The 23192-nt window shown below is 40.7% G+C and overlaps 1 protein-coding gene across 1 annotated transcript in view; it reads left to right on the top strand.

Annotated features, from left to right (window-relative positions):
• Nucleotides 1-22538: 22538 nt before the first annotated feature.
• Nucleotides 22539-23192, top strand: part of bahcc1b (BAH domain and coiled-coil containing 1b) — a 62012-nt gene continuing 61358 nt past the window's right edge. The window contains 1 exon segment of the mRNA XM_034119180.1: nucleotides 22539-22694. The gene's annotated coding sequence lies outside the window, so the exon portion shown is untranslated.

Here is a 23192-nt window from a genome sequence, read left to right as displayed (position 1 = left end):
GCTTAACTGAAGAAAAACAAGAATATAAAACTATCAGAAATGTTTGATGACCTTATTTATATATCTGTATTTGTTTATTTTCATTGGTGTATTTGCTTGTTTGAGTTATCTCTCAAACGGTTTGATTTTCTCAAAATATTGATACTTTTTTCCCCAATCGTTTTATTGTTTATTCCTCTTTTACTTATTCTATGTGTATAGATAATTAGCCTATTACCCTCATGCACCTTGACGTGTTTTCCTTCCCATACGTCATCAAATCACATTTTATAAAACACATCTTTTAAACATTTTTAAAAAGTGCAGAATCGAGAAAAACGTAAAATGTATTTATTATGTTATTAATAATAACAATTGTATTTAATTTGGAAAAGTGTTCGCTGCTATTATTATAAGTGTAGCCTACTGTACTTGTAGTTATAGGTAATCTCAGCGAGTGTCAGTGCAGTATCCAACACACAAATCATAAATAAATATATATTTTAAAATTATGTAAAATTGCAAAATTAAGAAAGACCTAAACCGTATTTATTTTATTAATTGTATTTATTGTGTAAAAGTGTTCACTGTTAGTATACATTGTAGGTATAGATATAGTAATCTCAGCGAGTGTCAGTGCAGTAGCAAACACACATTAATATTAAATAAATATATATTTCGGAGTCTATACCGTAACGTTAATATTTGGTGTTTCTCCTCGCCAGAGAGTCTGCGTCTTGTTATTGTTATTATTGCTATTATCGCCTCATCGTGCTGCCACAGAAAAGCTGGCCGTCCTGCTGCAGTCACTTTGAATTAACTTCACCAACACGTTAACTCCTCACTGACTGCAGCACACACACTCTCACACACACACACACATTTCAATGAAAAGTCACTGAAGTTTAGCCAAACACACCGAAAAAGAAAAACGTTTTAAGGCTGTTTTCAATTATGAGAGATTTGTACACAAGATAAAACCTAATCGGTTGCGTTTTGACGGTGAAACAAATAAACGGACTGAAGAAAACACAACGCTGCTTTTTGTCCAAAATGTTTAAAGTGAATTTCAAAAACGGCGAATAAGATAATAAGGATAATATGTCCGCAATTTAATGAGCTGCTGTTTTACGCGCTGTGATGATTAGTAAAACTAAAAGCGTGTTCTTCAAAGTGAGCAGAATACTCCTCCGTGTGTAATTATGTAAAGCAGCCAGCCTGTAATTTTACTTTTTCTGAAGCTTCTAGACTTTAAAAGAAGATCCAACATAAAGCCAGACGACCCGAAACAAGAGGAGAAATCCCTCAAATTAAACCGTGAAAAAATAGGAGGAAACTCTGAATCTGTTTTTTTTATTTTTTTATCTCACACTAGTGTCCACATCTCCACGGCTTTGTTTTTTAAAATCTGTGTCGCAATTAAAATCGTAAAATTGTATTTTATAAAATACTTAGTGACTCTTAATTTAATTATTACGTCCTATATTTGAAATGTTGGCTAAAAATAAAAAGGTCAGAGTTATAGGACCTCTGAACACACACACACACACACACTCTCACACACACAAAGGATCTCAACATGGCGTATGTGGCCCACCCCGCCAATGATCGATTTTTTAGGTTTTATTGGTTTAGGTTTTTACGCCGTGAACGCACCACCGAGTGTTTTAAATTGATCTAAAATAAAAGTAAAACATCCAGAATTTTGTTCTAAATTCTATACGAGCGATTTCCATATTACGTATAAATTACTATTTATTATTATTTTATAACATAGGGAATATAGGCTATGCTATTGCACCATGTAATGTTTTATATCAAGTCTTCACATTGAATATATATTTATAGGATTGTATTTTTTAAAGACATATTTGACTTTATTTTATGTGAAGTCTAATAGTATCTTTTTTTTTATAATTGCGTAATTATTTTTCGTATTTAATATTGATTTTGAACATATATAAATTAATGACATTTGTATGTTTTTTATTTCTACAGTATAAAATGAAAATGTTGCGTAAATTATTAAGGAACAAACAATAACAACAACCCCGGAGTCACCGCCCTGCTAACCTACAGCTGCAAAGTGCATGTTGGTAATACATTCCCAAAATAAAAATCTGAAAATCTCTCACCTTTTCAACCAAAAAAAACAATTAAAAAAGAACAAAATATGTCAGATAGAATTTTGGTCCAGATTTCCAGTTTTTCTTCCTGCTCCTCAGTCCATGTTCTCGTTGCGCAGATGAATGTGTAACATGAGACGGCTGCAGCGAGAATAAATCTCATATGCAAAGAAGGCTTTTTTGAAAATGGCGCTCTGTTGCAAACGCCTCCCTGTCAGTGTGGAGGGGGAGAGGAGAGGAGAGGAGAGGAGGGGGGGCGAGGAGGGGCGTGCCATGTGCGTCAAGTTGCGCGCGATGGGGCTGTAGCCTCTGCTCCAGTGTCGGTTGTAGTGTCTGGATATGAAACCGTCCCCGGTATTCGCCGGTATAGCCTCACACGTTGAACCCCCCCCCCCCCCTCCTCCTCCTCCTCTTCCTCCTTCTCGTCAACAGCACGTCGGTAGGCTACAACCATCAGATGGACGCGCTGTGTCATTACGCACCGAATAAAAAGCGCTCTTCTTGAGGCTCTCCAAGCTTTCCCATCCCCCCCTCTCACTGTCTTCGAAAACACGGAGCCGTTTCCCGGTTCTTCCCTCGACTTTCACGTTAAAACTATGGCCGCGGTTTGCGCACACATTGTCTCTTTCTCCCCGTCTTTCCGTCTGCGTCCATTCCTGCGTTCCGTGGCCACTTTTTGGCGCAAAACGAGACATTTCCACATCCACACACCGCCATTCCGGTGCGCAGTCTAGCCAGCAGCTGGGGCTTCCAGGGGAGAGTTGTGAAGAGGGGATCTCTCTCTCTCTCTCCCTCTCTCTCTCTCTCTCTCCCTCTCCCTTTCTCTCTCCCTTCTTTTTCTCCACGGAGGGAGAGGGGGAGGGAGGGAGAAGGAGGGGGAAGCCCACGCTGATAGCTGGAGGGAGCCCCAGCGCGTTGAGCTTGTGTGTGTGCGCGTCTCTGTGTGTGAGTGTGTACCGTGTGTGTGCGCATTATAATCGTTGCTAGGAAATCCTTTCTGTGGTTGTGTGTGAGGGAGGATCTAGGCAGCTGCAGTGAAAAAAGAATCTGCAAAAAAACAAGAAAATCTACTTTTATCCTTCTCCAAATATACAGATTTTGGAAATGTTTCCTCTTATTTTCTAATACTGTAAGATTCAAAGGTTTTATTGTCATTTGCAGAGTAGTGCAGTTATGGCAATGAAGTCCAAGCCTCCTTCAACAATGCAACATACACTTTACAAGACATAAAACAATAAAAAAAATAGTGCAAAAATAAACAGAATACAAATAAAATAGTGCAAGAGAATGTTGCAGGTGATTATTATTATTTTCATTTTTTTTTCTTGCTAAGTAATCTTCTTTCTGTGTCTCATATACACCACTTATACCAAAGCAATTCCTTGTATTTGTAAACCTACCTGGTAATAAAACCTATTATGATTCTAGTGTAATGTAAGAAGCAAACTATAAATAGAAATTAGAATAACATGAGCCAGGAACATCATTTTAAATTAAATACTCTACAGGAATAAAATACTGTTTATTGTAATAATATATTAATATGACTTTGTTGAGCAGTGTGTGTGTTTTACCTACACATTTATCCTCTTCCAAATGTTCAGTTGGGTCATTTTTCCTCTTGTTTTCTAATACTGTAAGGTGTGTGTGTGTGTTCATGTCTTTTTGTGTGCATTAGTGTTTGCATGTGCAAGTGCAGCTGTGAGGTAATTTGCACACACACTGGTGAAGGGAAATAGGCTGCTTCGTCCATAGGAATTGATTCCAAGCGGTGCTATAGGTGTGTGTGTTTCTATATATGTGTGTGTGTGTGTGTGTGTGTGTGTGTGTGTATGTGTGTGGGTGTTTCTATGTGTGTGTGTGGGTGTTTCTATGTGTGTGTGTGGTAACTGGTGGTATTTTCAGATAAATCACTCTGGGCTTGCAGAACAGTCAGTCCTCACCTATGTAAACGCACCCCTGAGGGCAACAGATTTATCTGCAAGAGGACGGTTCACCTCCCTCTCTCTCGAACACACACTCACACACACACACACACATACACACACACATACACACACGTACCCCTCCCCCTTTCCCTCCCTCTGTTATCCCCTTCCCCTCAGCACGGAGATGGATGGCCCATGTCCCTTTTGTCTCGATGCAAATGGACTTTAACCCCGAATTAATGGATAACTCCCCAGAAAGGCCTAATAATGCTGCGCTCACATGATGTACACACACACACACACACACACACACACACACACACACACACACACACACGCACACACAAAAAGCTGGCAGGCTTCTGATTTGATAAAACATTTTGAGTTTTCCTGCAGAACATTAATATGCATCATGTCTAGCTAAGAAGTAAAAAAGGACAGAGAGAAGTTGTACATTTAGCAAAGGGCTTTCATTGTTGTATTTCTCTTATCTGCTGATTGAATGCGTCCTAGATTAAATCAAAGCCTGATCTGGGAACCACACAACCACCGAGACCAACCTTCCCTCCACAAAAGACATGTTCCCACCTTCCTTTATGCCCTCCATAACACAGAAATATCACATTGTTGTAACTCTATTTTCATTTTATGTGCGGACATTTGAACTTGTAAGGCCTGTTGTATCCCGTGCGGTACGAGATGATGACAGACGCTGCGGTTTAGCATGGAGCTGGGTGCAAGAACGGGGGGGATGTAGATATGATCCCCCATTAGCTGAGGCGCCATGCTGCTCCGCAACATTACCACGGCACTAACATTTTATTTGAGCAGCCCCGCTCACTCAGGTTGATCAAGAGGAGAAGGGGTGAAAAGAGGAAAAAATTGGGGAGCTCTAAAGTGGCTGCGTTGTGTATTTAGTTGCGAGTGTGAGCGTGCACTTGTTATATTTTTGTGAACAATAAACCCACTTCCTCCCGTGTATACCTGTCACCCCGGAGCACAATCAATGAAACGCCTCCGATTGCTTGGTGTCAGGAGCAGACTGCATTACCACGGATGTAAAAATTCATCTGGGGAAGAGGCCACTTGTTGCTGGAGATGACGACAGCCGGCTGGGGGGAGAGGAGGGAGAGTGAAGGGAGGGGGAGGGATACATTCACCCAAGTGAGATGGATGTTTTAATGCATCTGCTTCATGTAAAGTCCTCCACAACATGACACATAAACATATCTGTCTTTATGGATGATATTGGAGGAGAAAGCTGGTTAAGTGTGCAGGGAATATATATAGAGCACATTATGTATTTTCTAGTGTTTTTTACCCTTTTTGTATCTTAGTACATTCAAAAAGAGTAAAGTGTGTGTGTGTCAGATGACTTAGTTTTGTAACCAACGAGCAATTAAAGTCCTGTTTTGAACCACATTTGGTTCAAAAGAAATCAAACATGATTATAATATCCATAAAACTATCACATTTTTCAGCTTGGTTCCCTTTTATCAGCCCAGTAAAATCCTCTGAACTTTCTCCTCAGCCCCCCGGTATCGCCGCTGTTCGCTCAGTCCCATGATCAACAGAGGGTGTATACAAGAGCTATTGTTGTCAGGAAAGATGGCTCTGGTCGATGAAGGAGCTTTGTCAGGGAACAATGCTGCCTTACTTCCTGATGCTACACCTGTAGCAGCATCGGTTTACAGTCACATGTTTGGACCGTGATACACTGAAGGCTTCTGTTGCATTAAGCATTCAAACTCTCCCATAAGGCTTACATTTAAAGGGGCCCTATTCTGCTCGCTTTCACGTTCATATTTGTATTTTGTGTCTCTACTGGGACTCCATGCTTTAATGTTCAAAAAGCTCTTTATTTTTCTCATACTGCCTGTGCTGCAGCACCTCTTTTCACCCTCTGTCTGAAACCAGAGCCCAGTCTGCTCTGATTGGTTAGCTGGCCGGCTCTGTTGTGATTGGTCAACCGCTTAGAGATGTCCCGCCCCTTAGCCAATCAGGTACAATTAGAATGAGTACTAGCCAATATAATGTTAGCCTTTGCAAACCATTTACCTGCACAAGAACCTGTAACACACAACAGGAAAGGGAAACCTAAAAAGCATAATAGGCCCCTTTAAACTTTCCACCCAAAAAAATTGAAGATTTTTCCATATGTTTCCTCTTTAGCTGATTTGGTTTTAATGGTGATCTAGATCTGGAAATGCTACCATTTAGACCATTTGTGTTTTGTATCTATAACCATAAAAACATGTGAACCCAAGTTCCTGTTGATCTTTATCCTCACCAGGGTTTGCATGATTGTCATTTCGTAATTTTTTCATGGATTTTCTTACAAATATCCTGCAAATTGACCTTGCAAAACAGAGCTACTTGGTTAGGTTAAGAAACAGATTGGGGTTGGGGTTTAAAATGTGTATATTTTGAATATTTGGTTTATGATAAGTAACAAATCTGGCCTTCTTGATTAGGTAAAGAAACAGATTGCATCCGAAAGTTGTGTTACTTAAGTACTGTGGTTTTGCAAAAAATCTGTCAAAATGAACTTCTGGTAACAAATGGCACACGAACGGCATCCTCCTCTCACCTGTACTAGCACATGATTACGTAGACTATAATAGAATTATAGTGCATTACTTTTTGTAAGTACAGTATGAGAACAGACTGGCTTTCAATCTGTAGACGTGTCCTATATTGTCCAAGTGTATCAGAAATCCTTTATTTGTCCCGCAGTGGAGGAATTTGGGAAGTGAATTTACGAGTGTACTTTTATCGTTTTCTGATTTCACACTCAAAAGGCATGAAGTTCCTGTTCTTTTAGATTTTCTCAGCGGGTTGTACAGAGAGTTATGCTGATTCCTCAAACGGTCCATGTCCAGCTCTGGGCCTTGTTGTGGTGAGGCGCCTGATATTCTGGTGATGTTTAGTTTTATTAACCACATCTTTGCATCTATAATCGCAGGCAGCCACAGGCTTTTGTGGTCGGAGCAGAGGCCAAAAAGCGTAGAAGAAAGGAAAGATAGCGTTATAGACAAGAGGGGAAGAAGTACGGAGTAAAAGTGAGTCGGGTCTTTTGTGCGGCTTGAACTGATTGGATCAGAGTTGAGTTGACCTCTGACCTCCCTGCTGGTCCTGGAACGGGCTTCTGACAAACACTTCCCTTTTCTTCTCCCCGGCAACAGATCACATGACTCTCCAGTTTCAGCCATGCCAGGCCGCGTGACGCTGCTGCTGCAGATGTGAGGAGAAAAATTATAAAAGGAAGAAAATAAGTTTTTAGTGAAAGATTGGAAGGGGAACAAGGGCTAGGGGGTGACATGGAGAACAAGTAAAAGCGTCAGCAGACAGCGTGGAGCGGATGGGGGGGGGGCACAAAGCTAGCTTTGTTTCAGTTCTGGCTGCTGCATTAGCAGCTGCAATAAAAAAAGCTTAGATAGAAGAGGAGGGATGGACGCTGGCATGGAGGGGTGAATGGCCTGGCATGGCGTTGAAGAGATGTCTCTGTTTGTCGCTTCATACGCCGTGTTTTAATGCGGCTTCATAGAATATGCACACACGCCATAACTCATAACATGAAAACCTATATGGCAGATTTGAGATAAAGGCACCACTGTTTGTGCGGTGATGTAACACTCTTTATGACTGATATGCATTACAATATGAGAGCAAAGATGAAAGAATTTAGTGCTCTGGCAAGAAGTCACATCCCAGGATGCTTTGCTCCCTGAGCTCACCCTTTAGTGGCCGCCTCAGTTATGCGGCTATGCTCACCTATGGGGTCACTGGGCCTCTATAAACTTCAAGCAGTGCATTGGTGTGTGTGTGTGTGTGTGTGTGTGTGTGTGTGTGTGTGTGTGTGTGTGTGTGTGTGTGTGTGTGTGTGTGTGTGTGTGTGTGTGTGTGTGTGTGTGTGTGTGTGTGTGTGTGTGTGTGTGTGTGTGTGTGTGTGTGTGTGTGTGTGCGAGAGTGTGTGTGCAGTGCACTTGCCTTTGGGGCAAACAACCTCCGTTCTCCAAAAATCACATGACCACGTAAAGTGCAGAAACAGGCACCGTCTTTAGGTCCGGTGGCACCTTGAAGTGTTTTCCATTTGCCAACGAGGAGCTGGCCTCAAATTGGAACCAGAAACAGGTAGCGTCTGATTCTTAACCTATTGCAGCTGTGTCACACACACACACACACACACACACACACACGCACGCACGCACACACACACACACACACACACACACACACACACACACACACACACACACACACACACACACACACACACACACACACACACACACACACACACACACACACACACACACACACACACACACACCCAGACTATCAGGGTCTACACACACACACAGGTGCAGCAGGCTCTGAACGGGGTTAAGAGTGAGCAACTGTATTACACCACGGCGAATCAGAAGCATCACATCCACAGAGTAAATCTCAAACACTTGTCCGCATTTATCAATACGGCCATATGTGCCCGACATCATGATCGGCTTTAAATCTTGTCGGAAAAAACAGGATGGGTATTGTCTTTTCTGCAGCTGCTGTGTTTAGTAATGAATATTACAGATGTTTCCTGCGTAAAGCTGTTTACTGCATAATGACGTGCGATGTGACAAACAACTTCTCAAGAAACAATTGCGATGCCATTACTTTGTCCTAACTGGTCCTACATATGAAGTCTTTAGCTATTAGTTGTTTTCTCATATAACCTCTGGACAATATCTGGAAATTAAGATCCTGATTGTCACTGTAAGACTCACTCACTGGAGTCGAGGAGAGATTTGCAGGAGGCCATAGCACAAAGGACATGGCAGTCAAGTAGCTTCATAAACAACCGAGTTTCTTGCCATTTCTTGAATTTGTCGGACATTAATCGGCATCGGGCCTTTCCTCGCAGCAACTCCCGTAACTTTTTCGCCAGTGAGACTTTCTATTTGACGTTTTCGTATAAAATGACGCTTTTTCTTGACCCTTAGATGTTTGTTTTCTTCCAATTTCACGCCAGCCATGATGGAGTCGTCATTAATCCGCTACCTCGCTCTGATTCCCCGCACTACTCTATTTTCACATGGGTTGAATCGGACATTACCCAGACTTTGTACTATAGTGAGCTGGCAGGGTAAAGTCCGTTTTAATGCCCGTTTCGACTGATTCGGACGTATGCGTTCTCACATCTCCTTAGGGTAAAGTTTAGATAACTTCAAGGTGTCGGTGCATTAGTGAAAGGGGGTTTTGTGAAGGATTCCAGGAGTGAAAAGCACCTGACACCTCTGATAGTATCTCATCGAAGTGTGTGTGTTTACCCAACACGAGCAGAGTGGAGAGCAAAGAGGGTCCGGGCCGGTCGGGGGGTTTGGCTGCTAACTGCCGTTGTTTGGGGGAAGAGGAGGGAAGAGTCGCATTTCAGGCTGCAGGCGATGGTTCAACAGAATTGTCCTTTTATCAGAGTTGAAATAGATGGATGAGTGAGTGTATGGACGGCATTTATGTAACGGTTCAGTCTGAGGCCAGAGCGTTTCTCTAACAGCTGAAACTTTGTTTGCAAGAGGAGAACTCCAGGCATCACAACTATGCCTACTAGGACGTAAACAACGGTTTCCTGAAGAATTTCCCTTTTTGACGAAGCCGTTCTGTGAAATATAGAACAGAAAAGGGATGTTTCAAAGTGACAAAACATTGAATATTCCCCATAAATCTGTACATTCCAACCACAGAAGCAGAACATGTGCAGAAGACGGGAACAGGGTGAATATTCTTCAGGAAAATGTATGGTCATGAGGCTTTTACAAGATGGGATAAAGAGGCTGTGTTTGTTTCGAAAGACTGTGGTTTTATTATTCGTTGGCATGGTTAGGAGGCTTTTGGTTGAAAACACTTGATTGCCTTGAATTTGTTACATTTTCTTAGAAATAGACACAACAGTTTTGCAATTTTGTAAAAGTGCATGTAAAGGTTTTCTAAATGCCTGGAAAATCCAATTGTGTTTAATTGAGAATAAAACCTAAAATAAACCAGAATCAAAATAAGGGCATTGGGGACGTTACACAACATTTCCCCAAGTGTCTTCTCCAGTTGGACCTTTGATTGAACGTTTTCTATGGAAAGACCGTTCTTCTTGTGTCAGTTTTCCAATTGTGTTAAATTGCATGCAAAAAGTGTTCTAATTACTTCAAAAATCCAATTACTAGTATTTTATGAGAGTATAATGCATAGTATAGTGGAATTAACCAGAATCAAAACTAGGACAAAAGGACGTCGCAGCAATTCCTGAAAATTCTGAATTTGCCAAAAATGTTAAATATGACTTAATTTAATGAAAACAACAGAATCATAGGGCAAGGACGTTGGACATTTAACACAGCAATTCCCAAAAATGTGTCTAAGTATAACCAGATGAACCAGAATCAAAAGGAAAGCGATAAGATGAACACCCCCTTTGACATTGTGACTATAATGAAAAAGTGAAATAGGCTTTAATTATATACACTAACTTCTAAACCCACAATGCAACAGTAGGCCATTGCAGAGACAAATAAAGGTCACGTTCCTGAGTGGGTGGGGTCTGCCGTGACTCTCCCACTTCCCCTTCCCATAAATCCTTTCAAAGGCAAAGCCAAAACCATACTGGAAGGATTTATGGATGTATTGTTGCTTTTGGTCTTGAGAATAGTTTCTATTTTTCAGCACTGCGATGAGTGCAGCGATGGTTTGGAAAAGTCATAATAAACTCCTTAGATTGAGTTGTGAAGTGTTTTCGTGCAGACCACTGACCCCCAAAATATAAAACATTTAGGGTTGACAAAAGATATTTTTTAAACTGTATTCAGCGGCCACTGTAATAATCAATGTGCTGTTTTGTTAAAAAATCTAATCAGGAATATAAATAATTAATGATTTCCGAGAAGTGGTGATTCGAGTGTGCTTGATTGGACAAACAAACTAATTTTAGCATTTATAAAGTGACATTTAAACGTACAAATTAGAGGACATGTAAGAATAGGTTATCAAGCCCATAAATAATCATACAAAATCCAGAGTAAATTTGAAATGACAAAAAAAAGGTTGAAAATTGTAGGGTTAGGTATATAAAAATAAATTGGAGGTTAAACATTTGTTCCTCTTTTTATTGCATTGAAATTAATAAATATTAAACGTTTGAGAATATATTAAATACAATTATTTTTACCTTTATTCTCGACATTTTGACTTTATCTTCAAAAACCCAAAACTTAATTTGACCCCCTTATGCTAATATTTTGTAGAAGGTGTACATAAGATATATTTGACGTTTTCCACTGTGTCATTTCTCACTTGATTTATATTTTAATAGGCATCATTTAGACATTTAGAAAGTAGCATGTAAGTCAGGAGCTCGTGTGTATAGAGCGAAAACAGCACGTGCACTCTAATTACAGCAGTCATTCCAATAAGCTGTAGTTGGGTGAATTTCCCCCGAATTGAAATAAATTGAAAGAAACCTGTTCCTCATTTGGCTGGAGACCCCCTGGACCCGCACTAGGGCGCCTGGAGCCACCCCCCGTCCCCCCTACACACCACCAATTTGGGGACCCCCCCCCCCCCCTCTCGGCCCTGCTCGTGCCCCGGATGCGGCGATGCAGGGGTTAACGCGGTGACGTGGAGCTCCTGAAGCGGTGACCCACGGGGGCAGCCAGTGGGGGCTGCAGGGGGAGAAAGAGGAGAAAACCGAGGCGGAGGTCCCGTATGGGAGGCAGGGGAAGAAGACTCCAAACAACCGCCGCGTTTCTGCAATTATCTCCAAAGCTCGTAGACTTCGCTGCTTCCGCATTTAACTCCAACCTGCAGCTCGTTGGTTTTACGCACCTTCAGTAAAACGCCTTGGAAACGGTGTGTGTGTGTGTGTGTTTTACTGCATTTGCATTCATGTCTTTGTGTCTCTCGTCCAGGCACACCGAAGCAGCTCCCTTTCTCTGGAGCGAGATCGGGGAGATAAATTCACTTTTACGCACAAACTTGTCCGGACCGTTTGGACCTGATCAAAGGCTGCGGGGCAAACGCGCACAAACGCCGTGGACTCTTTAACGCCTGTGCTAAATGTTTATGGTGCTCTTCACACAATTGAACCCGTGTGTGCATTGGCTGTGTTTGCTCGCGCGGTCATCCTCACAACTAAATACCCCTGAAACTCGGAAGGGCAGTATAAATACAAGGCATTGATGGCGAATTAAACAAAAAAGGTGGGTAAAATTAGACAATCAGGCGGTTATTAAAGATATCACTTTGCAAAAATATCAGTTGAATTTCCAGATGAGTGCTGATTCATGCAGACTCTTAACTATTACGCACTATTAAATAACAACCAAGGCCTGCCTTCCAAAACAACTCGGTTACATACATGGTGCACAGGAACATGATTACCCAAAAAGCTTTGATAAAACGTGTTGTAAGAGGGGACCGTTTGTTCAGAAAGATGCATATGGAAGTAGTGATAGGCCTCCTCTCCTACATGCATGGATTCCATCAGCACAATCACAAACAACACAGGTTAGAGGCTAAGGTGTGTGTTTCGGTGCGTAAATGTGTGTGTCTAAACTCGTAGACTGTATATTTGTTGGTGTGGATGGAAGTGGGTGTATTCCTGGTGTGTACCCCATTGATGATGCCCCCTCCCCTGTTAAAAAAATAAGTAGGGAAAATGCAAGAAAGCTCCCTTCTCCTCTGCTAGACAGGAAGAGTGCATGGGAAAGAGAGAGAGTCTCTCTCCATCAATTTTCTGTTTAATGTCAGCGCTCCAGCTCCATTGTGGGAGAGAGAGGACGCGTCATCCAGACATAAATTCGCTATTACACTGCCTCACGGAGAGAGACTCACATCCACAGGATCCGGAGCTTGTAGTCGGGAAAACCCCTCGGTGGATAAATTCAGCAGAGAGCTAAAAGGAAGCGCAGCGCGCTATTTAAGGCCATACATGCGAACGCGTTTTGGATAAAGCTTGTTAGAGAAGGATTTTTTTTTCTCGAGTTGGCAAGTTTTTGTGAGGAAGAAAGAGTCTTTTATCAGGTTGTGCGTTTTCCAATGTGTATCCTTAAATACAAGTATTTGGAGACGGTCGTTTTCTAGGTACGTGTTGCATTTTATACTATGCTTAATCGTTTGTCAGTGCAATTTATGCGGATATAAGCTTTTGAAAATATATGTATTTTCACGGAGTTAGGACTATATTGTAGTTTACAAAGCTTAGTTTAGGGGAAAAGCCCTCAAGAGGCAGGCGTCATTTTTTTTAAGTGACTAAAGGACCAACATTTTGTCAAAAAAACAAACATGTTTATTTAATTATTTGCGTATTTACATATAGAATTAATAATGCAATTTGGCCAATTTATTTAGCTAAAAAACGTTTGCGTAATCCTTTTTTGAACGTTTCCAACCACTTTAAAATGTGCAATGACTGCACGTATAGACTATTTGAAGCATTTATTTACATTTAAACTTGAAATGTTAACTTACAATAATGGATGGATGCATGTTACTGAGTGAATTTCGACCTATTTCTTGATCATTGAGTTAATTTAAGAAGGTTTATCAGTTCGGCCTCTTGAGGGGCGCATGTACACACACAAACAAACACACACACACACATACACACACGAACACAAGGTGATTGAACCATGTAAAGTGTAGTTCCTTTAGTTGATCGGCTCCACAGTTGGGTGTTATAGTTTGTCAGGCTTACTTGTGTTATATTAAGTTACACGGTTACACTGTATAGGGATACACACACAAACACACACACACACATACAGCTTTTGGCAACACCGTTGGCCATAAAGCCATCCATCCGAGATGACACACTGTTTCAGGTCACTTTTTCTGATTTCTGACTAATATGAGAAAGTCTAAATAAGGACCAATACCTCGAGATTCAGATAATCAAAAGGGGAGTCTCTTAAACCCCCACCACGTATAACATTTCTTACAATCTAATTTATGAACAATTCTGATTTACATCCTAGATTTAAGTCAATGTCCATAAGCATTTCCTGATTATTATTTGTTATATGAACGTATACTTTACAGAAAAGCAAATTACATATTGCTGTTACAGTGTCCAGTTAAGTCTACATTGAACCTGCTTTACTTCTTAGTCTCAATGCTGAAAAACATATTTACTGTGAGTTGTTATATTATCTGAAGGATAACACACAATGAGTAAATGTCCCAGAGGCAGCACAACATATCATAGTGTATAACTACACGTAGAGCATATAAAAAAGTGCCCTTCTGGATAATGCTTGTTATTGGACACATGACTCATTCATAATTTGTAGTTTAACTTGTTGGTTGTATGTGCCACAACATAGTCCCAAATGTTTCTGGCTCTTCTGATCATCCAGTGACACGCTGTTGCTTTGGGTATGCAGCCACCAAATTAAATTGTTGTCAGACGAGTTCTTTGGAGAGATGATCCAGATTTCATCTGATTAGGTGTAATCCTTCATCAATAAAAAGGCACTAAATATGACCAACATGGTTAAGAAAAGGAGAGAATGACTGGATATTGTATGTTCAAAGTTTCCATTGCTGTTTCACATAAGGATACTGAGTCATACAAAAACTGTTTTGCTAAATCCAGTCATTGTCTTGTTGAAATAATCAATCGTGAAATGTTGAGTTATGGATTGCAGAAAGTCAGCTGACCTGTTGAACCCTTGGCCCAAAAACACTTAGAACTTTTTTGAGGTTTTCCCATGAAACCACACACAATTGAGGCTCGTATCGCTTGGGATAAAAAACAAAGACATATCTATAATGTGCTTTGTATAAAAGACAAAATGACGTGGCGTGTCACATGTCAGACACACGATTATATATCAATGTCAGAATGCAGACTCCTACATAAGCGTTGATGTAAACACGCTATGGCTGTAGATGTTCAGATGATAATTAAAGCCTCCACCTGCGTGTTTGGATGGCCCATAAATAGATGCTGGTGCTTTCATCTCCACCATACAAGCCTGGTGGTGGTTACAACCGGATGTGTGTGTGTGTGTGTGTGTGTGTGTGTGTGTGTGTGTGTGTGTGTGTGTGTGTGTGTGTGTGTGTGTGTGTGTGTGTGTGTGTGTGTGTGTGTGTGTGTGTGTGTGTGTGGTGTGTGTGTGTGTGTGTGTGTGTGTGTGTGTGTGTGTGTGACAGGAAGCCACTAATTTGGTGCCCGAGCTATTCCCCCCACCACCATCAATATCTTCTTCTTCCTGCACTATCATGATCGGAAACATTTCAAGTGTTTTGGAGAAGAAGAAAGTCTTTACTTTTCATGCCAAGCATTTCATGACCCGTCGTGAGGGCCGAGCTCCTCTCCAGCGTATCTGTCAGGATGATCAGAAATAGCAGCATCTGTCCTGCGCACACAGAGAAGAAAAGGTCATGTTGTTTTTGTGTCCAGTCAACTTCTGACTCCATCATGTCTTCTCCTTCTTCTTCTTCTTCTTGGGTGCCATTGTTGAAATGTGGCCACGAAAGTAAAGGAAAAATACGTTATAGTCGTCGCTGTTGCATAGTCATTATGCACAGAACAGTCTCGTTTTTTCAGCGATGTATTACGCATGCTTTTTCTAATAGGACTCCATTGTCTCTCGGGGTTGTCGCAACACCTTTAGATAGCTGGGGCGTCTCCCTGGTGAACGGCCCCGTTTGGAAATGCGTATCATTAAAGGGCTATCAGAAATATCTGGCGAGGTGCGCGAGAATCGGGACGGCTGCCCTGCATGGAGGGCCTCCCGTGGAGACAGCTCTCCATTTGGACCTAATTTAAAACCAGCCTCGCCAATGTGTTTCCCGTTTACTGTGAATTATGCGTTTGCTTTATGTGGTCCTATGTAGACGTTCAAAAGTTTATTCAATTAATGTGGGGGGTGGTGCAGGGGAGGGGATAGCACCCGCTTTAAACGCACTTTGGACTCTTTCTAATGCGCATAACATACCGTATTCGCATATTTTTAGGGAGACATGAGAAACACAAAACAACACTGAAATGATAGATGTTGGATTGAGCAAAACAAGGGGGCGGGGGTTTATAGTTTACAAGTGGGCACAAAAGCATCAAAATCTGAAAATAGATTATTTAGGTGTGTCATCTCGAATGGATTGGCCATAAAGCCATCCATGCTTTTACAGTAATGGGTCAAAATCTTTATTTATAACTTTGTTTTTTGTGGTCTAATTTCGGGACAACTCAGATTTACATCCAGGCGTCCAGTCAATGTAATATGTTCATACATATTTCCTGATTTTTTCGAATCTGAACGTACAGAATGTGGCACTTATGCAGCAGTAAAGAAAAAACATTTCATGGTATTACTTTTGTGTCCATTGGAGGGATGTCTACATTAAACCTGTTTTACTTCTGAATCTCAATGCTCAAACACACACTTATTGTGAGTGTGTGGCATCAACATGTGAACAAAAAGTATACATATTGCTTGTATGCTTACTTATTTTCTTTATTAATTCATTATTTTTCTTTTAATTTGGCCACATTTACGCACAAAATCGACATCCAAGAGAGGGGGAAGAAGGTGGTAAAGGCTGGCCGGGATGTGTGTCTCCTCGTCGGGGAGGAAGACTCCTGCCCACCGGTCTATAGTGTAAAGCAAGAAGTGAGGGATGTCTACATTAAACCTGTTTGACTTCTTAGTCTCATTAATCAAACACACACTTATTGTGAGTTTGTGGCAGAAAAAAAGCATCAACATGTGAACATAGATTATACACAATGCTTGTATGCTCACTTCTTTTGTTTAGTTATTAATTTAATTTTCCAATGTTGGCACATTTGCACACAAATACCACATCCAAGAAAGGGGGGGAGAAGGTGCTAAAGGCTGGCCGGGATGTGTGGCTTCTCGCCGGGGAGGAAGACTCCTGCACACCGGTGTAGTGTGAGGGGGGGGGGGGGAAAGAGGAAGGGAAGGTGGAAAGTGTCAGTCAGGAACGCTTCATTGCTTGAGGACAATCCACGCGTAGGACCGGTCTGTTTCAAGAGCAATCAGTCAATCCGCATTAATTATCCCCCCCCCCTCCCCCCCCTCCCCCCCTCCACCGTATAGGGTAGTTTGCGCTGGCACACGGACCAGAGGAGGTTGGGGTGTGTGTGTGTGTTATGCTTTCTCTCTCTCGCTACACACACACACACAACCACACACACTCATCCACACACGCACACCCAACCCCCACCTTTTAAGTGAAAAAGAACCAATAAAAATCAAGCTATAAAAGGCTTTTCCTTGTCACTAAATAAATTAAATGCAGATTTCTGTTTTAAGTGCCGGACTCCTTTTGTGAGCTGGATTCTTTATTGTCCCTCTGTCATTAGTGCTGAGGGCAACACTGCTGGGGGAGAAAAACAGGGGAAACTAAGTAATCTCAAAATAAAAATAAATATATTTAATTTATTTATAATTAGGCTGCTGTGTGGGCATACCAACATATAGACAAATGGACATATTCTGACATTGTTATCAGAGATTCTGAGCAGTTAAGTGAGGAAAAGTGACACAAGTTTGTGTGAGATGCAAAATCCTAAAAACCTCATACATTATTTTTATTCACTATTATGTGAATATTGAATGTGTAATATCACTGCAAACCTGTTGGTAAGGATATCCTAATGGTCATTTTTGGATCCAAGATGCCTGTTTCTGATGCAGAGCATGTGTGCGTATTGCCTATTAATTAGTAACAATAAACATATTCTTAGTGAGGCTGCACGAATAACTATGAATTTCTGATAGACAGCACCATTTCATGAGTTTTGAAACTCCACAAAGGTTTTTGTTTTTTGTCATTTGGCATTATCAACAATTCACCGTTGTCTTGCTGGTTGCAGGGAACATTATGGATAGTCAAATATCGATTTTGAGCGTATTGTGGAGTTCTACAGAATATAGCAAGATGTTTTTGTATACGTGTGTGTGCGTGTGTGTATGTGTGTGTGTGCGTGGACACGTGGTGGCTGCAGCCCATTGGAGAGCACAGGGCTTTGGTATGCAGGCTGCTATGTAAATAGGAAAAGAGGGTAACGATTATCTAATTACAGACGTGATAAATCTGCTCTGCTTTGGCGTTATTTGATTTGAATTATATATGTATCCATTAATTCTACTGTATGGATGAAGGTCTCGTTTTTCCTCCATGCACACAATTTATAAGCTATCTGAGGGCTGCAGACCGGCTTTGGTCTCCTTTGTCCAGTGTGTTTTGTTGGGGGGTGGGGGGGGGGGGGGGGGGGGGGTTGGCAGGACCAATAAGAGAGGGAGCAAGTTTCGGTTTTAATGTAAAGGGACATCAGTAGGAACAATGTTCATATATTTTATGGGGTGCATGTTCACTGTTGTCAGGTTTGGACAGGTTCAGCTAAAAGGCAAACAGAGAGGTTTGGCTTTCATGCAGACACATCTCTGCTGCGTTGTTGGTTTGAAGAAAGGCTCCCAAATAAATCATCATAATGATTCTCAAAAATAAGAAATGTAGATATTTATCTTTGTTCCCCATTGTCTTTATTAATTTTTTCCACATGTACAAGCACATACAAAGCAAAGACAACACACACACACACACACAAAAGGACCAAAAACGTACATTACATCACTGCTAAATTAGATAATAAACTACCAAAGACATCCACTGACATGACAGCACTTAAAGTAAAGAAGTACAAAATAAAACATAAATACAAAATACAAATATAAAAATATAAATAAAAAAAGTTACACTTCCTCTCTGTTCAGTTCTATGTATATAAAGATATGAATATATATCCTAGATAATCAATGTAGCCTAAGTGTTTGTTTTATTTCTAGTGTATGTAACACAAAGCCGTTTTCTCATCTGGGAAACATTTACACACGTACATAATTTAAAAAATATATATATATATATATTGTTTATATTGATCTATTGCATTTATATTTGTATGTATATATTTGTAATGATTATTTTTAGGTTACTTTTTTTTTTTTTTACAAGGCAAAGTACAAACTATTGCTAAACTATAACTTCTTCTTCTTATATTCCCCTTTTCAGAAACAATTAATGACCTAATTTATTATTATAACAGGCCTACCGTTTAAGCCTGTGCGTAAAAGCGGAAATGTCCACTTAATTATTGAACAGTTGGCAGCAAAAAGTTTTGGTCAACATTTTACGCACAGCAGCACAATCCGAGCCGAGTCTATCACGGTCTAACATCGTCACTGATTTAACATTAATGTCAGGAAATCTCATAATTTAGTTTCTCTACAAACCAATCGCTCTTTTTCCACCATCGACAAAAACTTTTCTCTGTTCGTGTTTGTAAAAAAAAAAAAAGCTCCCTCGAAGCAGCGTTTTCCGGTTCTCGTTGCTCCTCCATTTTCTAAACACAAAGTTGTTATTGCACCATTCCTCGGATCTAGCCCCTACATTTAATACAACGTGTAATTTCCCCCCTTTTACCGTATTCCCTTTGATTTAGTCACTCTTGACTCTCCTTTTGCTCTGGGGCCAACGGGGTTCGCCGTGGGGGGCGCCTTGAAACCGCCCCTCCTTATCTCCTTTCATCGTTCAGCGCGGGGCCGCCTTGAAACCGCAGGGGCAGTAATTGCTTTTTTCAGGCAGCCCAGTGCGGACTGGCCAGCAGCCAATCAGAGCCTTGTTTACACTCGGTGATTGACAGAGTTCTGGCGGCGCGCCAGCCAATCCGGAGCCTCGTAGATCCGAAGCCCCCGAGTTTTAACCCTTTGCCTCCACGTATAAACAAACCTGCACCGGGAATATTAGCCTATAGCAGCTCATATATTTCGACATGGAAACACACAAGCCCATATCCTTCCACTTTTAATTGGCGAAATTAGTGAACCGTGCGCGAGGCTAACCCCGGAGACAGTAATGCTTTCAAATTACGCAGTGATTCAATTTGCCCGTGTGCGTGACAGAGACAGGTAAACAGACACCATAAAATAGATTTTAAAAAGTAACTTTATTATCCCCTTTTTCTATAAAATATATGTTATTTTTAATATTGCTTGATGACAGAATCCTTCATGTATGTGGATGGATAAAGTGAGCTGATACAGAACAAATGCATGTTCATGGAGTCAGACAATGTGCCTGGCTTTATGGACGAAGCAGAGAATTATAATGGATGAATTCTCCTTTAGATTCACTCCCAGTGGACACATTTTCTATATCAAACTTACACTTAACTGTACGCCTGTCAATTAAACCTCTGTCTTATCTTAATGTGGGCTGTGTGCAAAAAAAAAGCCTTTCATTGCCAGCCTATACATGTTCAATAAATCACACAGTCTACAAATAAGGATTTATTTAGCAAAACACATGCAGTGGGGCGAGAGGAAAAAAGGGGAATGTTCCCTAAAGGAGCATCAATAAAACCATCACATCATCGCAGCAAAATAACGATGCAGCATTTGAACCGAGCTGCAGTGGGATCACACGGAATAGACTAGATGCTGTTTGCTCTCCACCAGTGATCAGAAAGTGCAGGCGGCGCCGCACGGCTCTGGTTCCTCCGCTCTCTCCGCACACTGAGCTGAGCTGAGCCGAGATGTGCCGCCTGTCTCCCCGCATTTGCTGTGCATGCAGTGCGCCGAGGGCTGCAAATCAAACGCCCGCCGTTTCGCTCCGCGGCTCCGGAGGCTTCCTCATTGGCTCCGCGCTGCAGCCAATGGCAGCGTGTGTTTACCGTCGAGGGGTGGTGGTGGTGGTGGGGAGGGGGTGTGTGTGTAGGAAAGGGTGTGTGTGTAGGAAAGGCTGAGGTGGGGGCAGTGGTGGAAGAAGTATTCAGATGCTTTACTTGAGTAAAAGTACCAAGATTCAAAGGCTTTATTGTCATTTCCACATTGAAAAACGTAAGGCTCCTCCAACAATGCAACATAAATATATGTTAGACATAAAACGCATTTTAAAAACAATGAAAATAGTACAAGATGAAATAGAGAATCAAATAAAAATAGTGCAGGATTATGTTGCAAGACCAATCTGCAAGTATGACATTTAAATATAATACAGTAAGCTAATGTTGCAGATCCTGTTGTAGTGACCAAGTGAATGCCTTATTTACATGGTTACATTATTTACAATGACATTATGGGCAAAATACTTCATTATGTAGTGCCTTTATGTGTGTATATGATTATATGTATATGATATTTACATAATGGTGCATCAAGTAGTGTTTTACTAAAGGGGTCTTATTGCAAACTAATTCAATATGTAGCATAAAATGGAAATATTCAAGTGAAATACCTCAAAAGTGTCCACAGTATTTGAGTAAATCTACGTAGTTACATTACACCACTGCTTTTACTTTGGTACCTTAGTACTTCCTACACCTCTGTTTACTTGAGTCAGATTTGGAATGCAAGACTTTCACAGAATATTTTTACAAATGTGTTATTGCTACCTTTACTTAAGTATCTAATCTGAGTACTTCTCCCATCTGTTAAAAGAACGGGTCTTGCTGCACATTTACTAAATATGTTAAATAAATATAGTGGAGTAGAAATTACAACATTTGCCTATAAAATGTATAGTAAAGTTTAAAGTAGCAAACATTGAAATACTCATGTAAGGTACCTCAAAATTGTATCAAAGTAGTACTTGAGTAAATGTACTTAGTTACTTTACACCACTTATCTCAGACTTGTAAATGCTACTTTTCCTAAAGTATAACATCAGAGTACTTCTTCCACGAGACCTTGTCCCGCCTCTGTAAACAGTAAAGAGAAGAGGCCTATAAATGTAGTGGAGTAAAAATTACATTATTTCCCTTTTTTAATGTAGTGGAATAGAAGTAGAAAGTAGAATAAACTGGAGATATTCATCTTAAGTACCTCAAAAGTGTACTTAAGTACAGCACTTAAGTAAATGTACTTAGTTACTTTACACCACAGATTTGGAATGAAAGACTTTCAATTGTAACAGAATATTTAAAAAATGTTATTGCTGCTTTTACTTTAGTGCTGTGAAGTAACTAACTTAATATGTAAAATACATGTAGTGACAATTGCATTATTTCCCTTTTTTAAATAAAAGTATTTGTAGAATAACATGGAAATACACAAGTAGCCTATACTAGTACGTCAAAATAGATTTTACTTTTGCAAAAAACCTGATAATTTAGCACTTCTGCTTTTTCCTGAAGTCAGATTTTGAGTATAACATTTTAATCTAAAATTATAAAGTAGAATAAAATGGAAATACTCAAGTAAGTAAACTCAGAACTGTCCTTAAGTACAGTACTGTAGTAAATACTTAGTTACTCCCCACCCCTGGACGGGAGGAGGGTGGAGGGGGCGCCTCACGGGCACGCTTTCACATTGTCGTTCTCAAACCAATAGGCCCGCGCTCTCACCCCTCCCCATCCTCCTCCCCCCCCCCCCTCCCTCCCCCCTCCTGTCTGAGTCTCGGGCTGCATACACGAGCCTCGCTTCACTACAAGCCTGAACTTCTACGATGCGTCTCTCCCATACCTCCACACAGTCTGCACAGAGGATGTAATCAATCCCACATGTTTCATCTCTGCGACTCGGGGATTTTCACTTTGAATATTTTTATACTTTTTCTTTCATTTTTAATATAACCGACTCGCCTTGGATATAACTTACCAGTAAGTGAGCAACATTATTTTACAGCTCCGTGTTTTATATAATCTTTAGTGATTGTGCTGCTGGATGTACATTTTGGTTCTCGTGTGTGAGAGGATTATCTAAAAACTCCCAGTTTTATTTAAATTGATTTTTACTCTATTATTATTCACTGTCATACCTTTGGAGAAATGCAAGCTGGTATGACTGCCATCAGAATAATCTAAAGACATCCTTCAGCCAGTGTGTTTGCAGTAAAGCAACACATCTTGTGCTTTTACAGTATTACGGTAAATACAGTATTATGAAGGATTTATTTTCGGATTCTGTCCAGTGTGTCACTTTCTGATTTGACCTCTCTTCACAGCCGAATTACTCTTGTGTGTTTCCGATTCATTCAGAGGACTATTCAACACCACTCGCTTTACATTAAACCTCCTCATGTTTTTAGTTTTAAAGATGCTAAATTGTAGATTATTCTTTGTTAGTTTCTTATTTTCTGGGCAGGAAGCAGACGGGGC

The sequence above is a fragment of the Trematomus bernacchii genome, unplaced genomic scaffold, assembly GCF_902827165.1.
Source record: "Trematomus bernacchii unplaced genomic scaffold, fTreBer1.1, whole genome shotgun sequence".
Classification (NCBI taxonomy): domain Eukaryota; kingdom Metazoa; phylum Chordata; class Actinopteri; order Perciformes; family Nototheniidae; genus Trematomus; species Trematomus bernacchii.
Note: the sequence above shows the minus strand (reverse complement) of the source record. Positions and strands in the feature narration are given on the sequence as shown.